The 7,749-nt window shown below is 33.8% G+C and overlaps 1 pseudogene; it reads left to right on the top strand.

Annotated features, from left to right (window-relative positions):
• Positions 1 to 3,776, top strand: part of LOC106464423 — a 70,669-nt pseudogene extending 66,893 nt beyond the window's left edge.
• The last annotated feature ends 3,973 nt before the right edge of the window (positions 3,777 to 7,749 follow it).

Raw genomic sequence — 7,749 nt, 5'->3', positions numbered from 1 at the left:
TATTAAACCTTATTTTCAATAAGCAATCCTGAAAAATATTTGGGGGTGCTTAACTTTTTTCCAGGTGTATATATGGATCATCTAAAAATTTAATAAATCAAATAAATTTGTAAAATTTTAAATTATATGTCCTTCCTACTTGTTCATTAATCTGTAATGTTTATGACTAAAACTTTTGTGGTTGCTGCTGCTATTAGTAGAACTGGCACTAGCATGTCCAAGTAAACAAATCAACACCTTGGGAACACAGATGCACAATGACTTGTAGCTTGTGCCTGAGAATGTAATAAAACATAAATCATTTGTTCATAAACAGGTGTGTATGTATATCTTTTCCAGAGATTAATATCCATTGATAAGTCAATCCATTTATTGCATTTTATAAATGAGAACATTGACTACTTTTGTCAGTTTTTATTGTTTTAAAGAACTTCCATTAATGGCTAATTCTTTAAGTACGTTTTAGCCGTTTTAAACATAATGCAGAGAATTAAAATTTTAATTTGTGTTCTACTCTACAAAGAGATAGAATCTGAAGTTATGGACTAGATGTATTAACAACAGAGATTTTTAGTTAATATCTGGTTCTATTCGTTGTTTTGATAGGTATTTAGTGGTTTCTATGTGCAACCATGACAAATGCTTGTAATGCTCTATCCCTGATTTTCTGATCGATAATAAAAGTGTACTTTTAAATAAAATGATATAGTTATTGATTGCCAACTGTATGCTAGAAAGTCTTGAACTTCATGAAAATATCTTGGAAAAATTCAGGATTCTTGAATTCTTTTCTCCTACAAGTGTGGGATTCTGTATATATACCTAGTAAATAAGTTTGATCTCCTGCAAAGGAACAGGTACTCTGTATTCATTGCTCATCAGCAGTGTCAGAGTTACTGTTGGAGTAAGGTTTGAATATCCAGATAGAGAAAATTGATCTCCTGCAAAGGAGCAAGTAATCTGTATTCAGTGTCAGAGTTATTGTTGGAATAATGTTTATTTATCCCTCATAGGACAACTTAGTCTCCCACATTCTACAGTGTATTTGTTTTTATATGGATATTCTTTGTTCTAAAAATATATATAATTTGTCTTTTAAATTGTATTTCTATAAATGTACAAAACTGTGAGAAACTTAACTATTTTTTTAAGACACCAGTTTCATTTTGTTCTTTGAAAATAGCTAATTTTTTGGTGATCTGCCGTGATTCTTTGCTAGTGTTTGTTTTGATGCAATTATCACAATAAAACTGGTTATAATTGTAATTGGCATTCTCTACTGCTTGATTAGATATAAATAACTTGTGCCGTGTTCAATCAAATTAACTCCTAGGAAATTAAGTGTCATCACAAACCTTGTATTTCATTGTATAGTTAATAATCATATTACCTTTGGATTCGTGCTGGGCAGTGTGTCTCCAGAGCTATAATATGTTGTTTTTAACAACGATTTATAAAATTGGTCTAATTCAACTTTTTTTCTTATTTTTTTTTTCAGCTTCAAACCATCCCTGGCTTACCTGTTAGACCAGCATTCTACGACATGGATGTAGATGAGGACGGCAAGGATGTGAAAGGCTTTTTTTAACATTAAGAATATCGAGCTTAGTTGGGTAATGACTACAATCAGGCATGTAATTGTGACAGAGCCAGGGTTTTCCTCTTAATTGTTTGTAAGTAACTTGAGAAAACAGTTGTCATCATGAACCCAGTGAATAGAGAATGGCTTAGTTGTTGTATATCTGTTTCCATAGTTATAAGGGAAAATTTTATGTTGGTTCATTTTATCACTAAAACTTGCAACTTCTTGTTTTGTTTTCTAGCTTTTGCTCTGTCTGTATAGCTTGGTTCTCGTACTTTCTTTCATAAAAATTCCAATGGAATTGTTTGTATAATGAATTATATATGATAATGGAATACTTCAACCATGACGATTGGATGTTTTGTTACTGAGAATTTTGTATATTATTGTGCTGTGAGTAGCTTCACCTGCTAAATGATGGGAAGACTAAGGAAAGCGTTCTTTAAAATTGATAGAAATCTGGTTTTCAATCTCTTTAGGCTTAAGTTGCTTCTACCATGATATGGCATTCTAAATTATTGTGCAAGATACCTCTTGTTGCCTTGAGCTTTAATTCCGATCAGAAAAAAGAAAGAAAAAGTTTTACTTTTAGCATATACTGAGATTAAGTAACAATGAATATAAAGCTGAGAGTGTAACTGTTGTGATATAAAATGTTGTTACATGTAATGAGAGATGGATTAAATGCATATCTATGAAGTGTAATTTAAAGTTGGCCAACTAACAAAATGCCCTTATAATAGAGTATCCAGATGGAACTGTAACATTAAACCATTTCATGAAAACTCTCATTGCCATGACCACATATAGGTCTCTTCTACAGCACTACAGTTTGAGTTTGGAACTACCATAAAAAAGAAGAGTATTCCCCTTCAAAATTCCCAAATTTTTACTAGCTCCAAACTTCAAATATTGAAGTATTAAGATGTGTCTTGTTTATATTCCATATGTGAAAATAAACCTGTCACTGGGAGAGTTGTTTATTTATAAACGTGGTAATGAAAGAGCTCAAGTTCAAAGTAAAAAGTTGTATTATGTTTTCATTCAAACTCTGCATCAGTTTTCTGTAATGTGGCTGTATGTTTCTAGTTTCTAAACTATTAAAAATCCATTTATTTGAATTGTAAGTTCAGCATGAGCCAGAAGAAAGGAATATTAGACAGAATATTAGATTTTGTGGCTTGTGCTATCCTAAGAAAAAAATAAGTTATTCGGGGAGGGGGGTACTGATTTTGTTTGTTTTTAGTTACACAATGTTTTTTATTTTCAATAATTGTTGTTTCTGGGAGTTTTTTGTATTTTTACATTTCTAATTCATCACTCGTGCTTCACCTGGACTGGATTACTCAAGTTCCACTCGTGCTTCACCTAGGTGGGTTTACACAAGATTCACTCATGTTAATGAACGATGATCATAAAGACTTTAATTGAAATGCACAACTAAAACTTTTGGTATACGTTTACTATGTACATTGTCAGAGTTATTCTACGTGATCATCTAAGCCTAAATACAAAGTAGAACTTCATACTTTAAAGTGATTGTATAGGTTTATTCACCAAGAGGACAATTGATATTCCATCAGTCCATCTACACAGCCTTAGTTTGAATACTTTATCCATTTATGGATTGTTTGAACAGTTTAATATCAAGAAAATAACATACAAGAGTAAAATCACATCTGAGATATAGGTTTTTTCAAAGTTCACTAACATCACTTTTTCTGAAAGAGTTTTCTTACATTTACCATGAGTTAGATTTATAAATATTGCAGAAAATGCCCTCTAGATTGTGCAGGAGTTTTGGTTACATACATAGATACTACATCCATTATAGTAAGAAGATGGTCAGATCCCATGATTAGAGTAGCTCGAGAGTTGGTGGCAAGTAGTGTTGACTAACTGTCTTCCCTCTGGTCCGTTGCCTTAAAATTACGGACGACTACTACAGATAGTCCTCGAGTAGCTTTGTGTGAAACTTCAACCACAAATAATCCAACTTTCACTCTTCACTTACATTGCTATGGTTGGTCCCTAATAGATATTCTAATTTAAGTAAAATTAAAGCATTTGAAACAGGAATTACTACACCAATTATTATACAATGCAAGTGAAGCAATTTTCAAATTTACTCTTTCATATAATATGTAGTCTTCCCATGGCTCAGTAGTAAGTCTAAGCTTATAATATTATTATACAATACAAGTGAAGCAATTTTCAAATTTACTCTTTCATATAATATGTAGTCTTCCCATGGCTCAGTAGTAAGGCTAAGCTTATAATGTTAAAGATTGAGGACCCAAAAAAAAAAAAATTTTGCTAAAGAAAATCCACGATATACAGTTTTACCAAAACTAACTTGTAGCTTGGATCATTTGTCTTTTTGGCCCTCCTTTTGAAGTTTAAAAACTGAACTATAAATATGTTAGAGATCTTAATATGAAATTTAATCAATACGAAAGCAGCAGCGGAATATGACTATAAAACAAAGTGTTAAAATTAACCCTCTAAAGTTAAAAAAGTTATTTACTAGTTATAACCCATAGCAGTAGAGTGCACAACTATATAGATATTATATAACCTGAATGAGAGGTTTGAACATTGGTGCCTAAAAGGTGTTAATATGATCAGCATTAGGTTCACAAAACCCAAGTTATTACCCATAAAACCTGGTATTGGGTGCAAGCTCTGATAGTGGACAATGAATAAAGATAGTACGATAAATAATATATTTTTTTTCCTTTTACAAAAACGTGTCACAGGAAATGAATTGACAAACAACGATTTATAAACGTAATGAAGGGATTATTTTGGAGGTTAAACTTACAGAATATTGGTCTGTCTTCTTCAGATGTTTTTATAAATCGTTGTTTGTAAACTTATTACTCTATTAGTATAACATGCTTCCTTATTCAAGTATGTCACAGGAAACAACTGCATGTTTAAGATGTGTTTTTTTTTTCTTGTAGTGTTTTTTAACCATGAAATATGCGTAAAAGTAAAAGTTGAAGTCATTTTTAGGGTTTATATTATAAAACAAATTTCCATAAGAACTTATTATATCGGTTACACTACTTATATTTTTTTAATGGGTATCAGAACCCGATTTACATATTTATATATGTTAACTACTATTTTTTTTTTTTTTTTTGTTACGGGGATGTTCACTCTACTACATGTGAATTTGCTTCGGTTTTAAAATTATTTCATTTAAACGTTGCCGATGGAAAGATGAAAATATTTCCTCTCGGTTGTCCGAACGTACGTGAAAAAAAGAAATTTAATTTTTGTATTGGTGCAATAAAAATGTTGATAAAATCATTTGGAGTATGTTCATGAGGTATGAAAGTTTAGAAATAATATTGATTACATCACTGTTCTATTACTTTGTTCATGAAGGTGCATTGTGACCTCGTCCAAAACAAAATGTTCGCGTAGTTTAATTGTTGACCTTTAATAATGTGTCTACTTTATGTCGTCTTGCGCCTTATGGGATCGTGGGTTCGAATCCTTCTCACCGAACATGCTCGCCCCTTTCAGCCATGGGGACGTTATAAGTAAAGATCAATCCCACTATTAGCAGTGGGTGGTGTTGACTAGCTGCCTTCCCTGTATTCGATCACTGCTAAATTAGGGACGGCTAGCGCAGATAGCCCTCGTGTAACTTTGCGCGAAATTCAAAACAAACCATAACCAGTGGTTAGCATGCGGGAATGCGAATCTGAGGTTTCGTGGTTCGCGTCTCCTTACCGCCAAAAAATAAATAAATAAATAAAAAATCACGCTCCGCTCTTTGGAGTTGTGGGTGCGTTATAAAAATCACGGCCAACTCTCGCCATTCGGCTTGTCAAGAGTTGGCAGTAGGTGGTGCTAACTAACTGCCTTCTGTCTAGTCTGTTACTTCAAAATTATGAAGATGCCTTGCGCGACATTTAGCACACAAACAAACAATTAAATATCGTATTCTGTCAACTATTCTACACATTAAGCCTTACTAGTCATCAGGTAATAATGATGTCACTCCCATTTCGTATCCCCGGTCTTACCAATCTCGCGCATATTCTTACTAAATGTCGTGACCCACAAGCTAAGGCGATCCACACCAAATCTTACTGGTCAGGTTTTTGTTCCATCTGGTTATAACGATAGTGGCAAGTTTGAAGGTTTAAAACGCTAAAAATCTGGGTTCGATCCTTGCGGTGGGTACAAGGCAGATAGCCCATTGTGCATTTGTACTACAAGCTGGAATAACGATACAAAATGTCAGACTCTGCCAAGCCCTAGTCTTATTCGCTCCTCGTCATTCATGGCTGGTTTTCGTGGTTAGCAACCTGTGCAATCGCCTTGGTCTAATTATTTGTAACTGTATAATAAATACTCTTGAGGGATCTCTTTTTTTTTTATCCTATGTTTCTAATAATCCATTCAGAAAAGTCTAAGGACTGTTTCTGATTGGTAGTGGCTGGAATTTGATCTTGGATCTTGTTGATGAAAGTCTGGTATACTCTAGAAAGTTCTATAACAAGAGGATCGAGGATCGAATCCTAATTACTACCAACATAGAAGTAGTCCTTCGCCGAACTTCTCTGAAGACGGCAGCAGATTATCAGCCAAAAATTAGGATAAGAAATTAGTTAGTAATTATAATTTAATTATAAAAAATCTATTAATTAGTAACTACACTTGAGTAACCGAATGACAAAGATTCGTATCCGACCGCTTTAATCTTACCGTAGTTACAAGTTTTAAAACAATCAATTCGAAACTGAAACATTTTAAATTTCCGTCCAGTACCGACGTAAATGTTATTGTTTTATGGATCTCATTAATTACTGAAATAATCTTCAACATTATTTAATAATTCGAAGATGTCTTCAGAGATTTCCCTGCACGTTAAAGACAAGAAAAACTCCAAATTAACTAAGTTTATTTATAGTGGTTCCGATTATCTAATCAAGCATTTCTTAATAACAAAAGTTCAATCCAGCATGGCCAGGTGGTTAAGGCACTCGACTCGCAATCTGAGGGTCGCGGGTTCGAATCCCCGTCACACCAAACATGCTCGCCCTTTAAGCCGTGGGGGCGTTATAATGTGACGGTCAATCTCACTATTCGTTGGTAAAAGAGTAGCGGTGGGTGGTGATGACTAGCTGCCTTCCCTCTAGTCTTACACTGCTAAATTAGGGACGGCTAGCGCAGATAGCCCTCGTGTAACTTTGCGCGAAATTCAAAACAATCAATCAATCCAGCCCCGTTTAAATACACTTTCATTATCTTAATCTCACCTAACCCCGTTCAAATATTTTTCAAAATATTAACTTACCTATATACGTTGAAATATTAACCTTACCTAGACCATTTAAAAATATACTTTCATAATATTAACCTTACCTAGTCCTGTTCAAATACACTTTAATAATGCTAATATTAACTTGTATCATGGAAATACAATGTATTGTTCACAATATATGTGTAGTTTCTAACTCCATTGCACCAACGATATAAATTATATTTTTATAATCAGTGTCGGTTAGAGGTATCAGTTAAAGGAGTACAGTGCTTTAAATCACAACAAACACAAGTCGAAGATACTTGAGGACCAAGAATAATGTGTACTGTAACCACAAGTATAACACTAGAGAAGAATGTGTACTGTAACCACAAGTATAACACTAGGGAAGAGTGTGTACTGTAACCACAAGTATAACACTGGGGAAGAATGTGTACTGTAACCACAATTATAACACTTGGGAAGAATGTGTACTGTAACCACAATTATAACACTTGGGAAGAATGTGTACTGTAACCACAAGTATCACACTGGGGAAGAATGTGTACTGTAACCACAAGTATCACACTAGGGAAGAATGTGTACTGTAACCACAATTATAACACTTGGGAAGAATGTGTACTGTAACCACAAGTATCACACTAGGGAAGAATGTGTACTGTAACCACAAGTATCACACTAGGGAAGAATGTGTACTGTAACCACAAGTATCACACTAGGGAAGAATGTGTACTGTAACCACAAGTATCACACTAGGGAAGAATGTGTACTGTAACCACAAGTATAACACTGGGAATAGTGTGTACTGTAACCACAAGTTATAACACTAGGGAAGAATGTGTACTGTAACCACAAGTATAACACTAGGGAAGAATGTGTA

Source organism: Limulus polyphemus, unplaced genomic scaffold (assembly GCF_000517525.1).
Source record: "Limulus polyphemus unplaced genomic scaffold, Limulus_polyphemus-2.1.2 Scaffold1648, whole genome shotgun sequence".
Lineage (NCBI taxonomy): Eukaryota > Metazoa > Arthropoda > Merostomata > Xiphosura > Limulidae > Limulus > Limulus polyphemus.
Note: the sequence above shows the minus strand (reverse complement) of the source record. Positions and strands in the feature narration are given on the sequence as shown.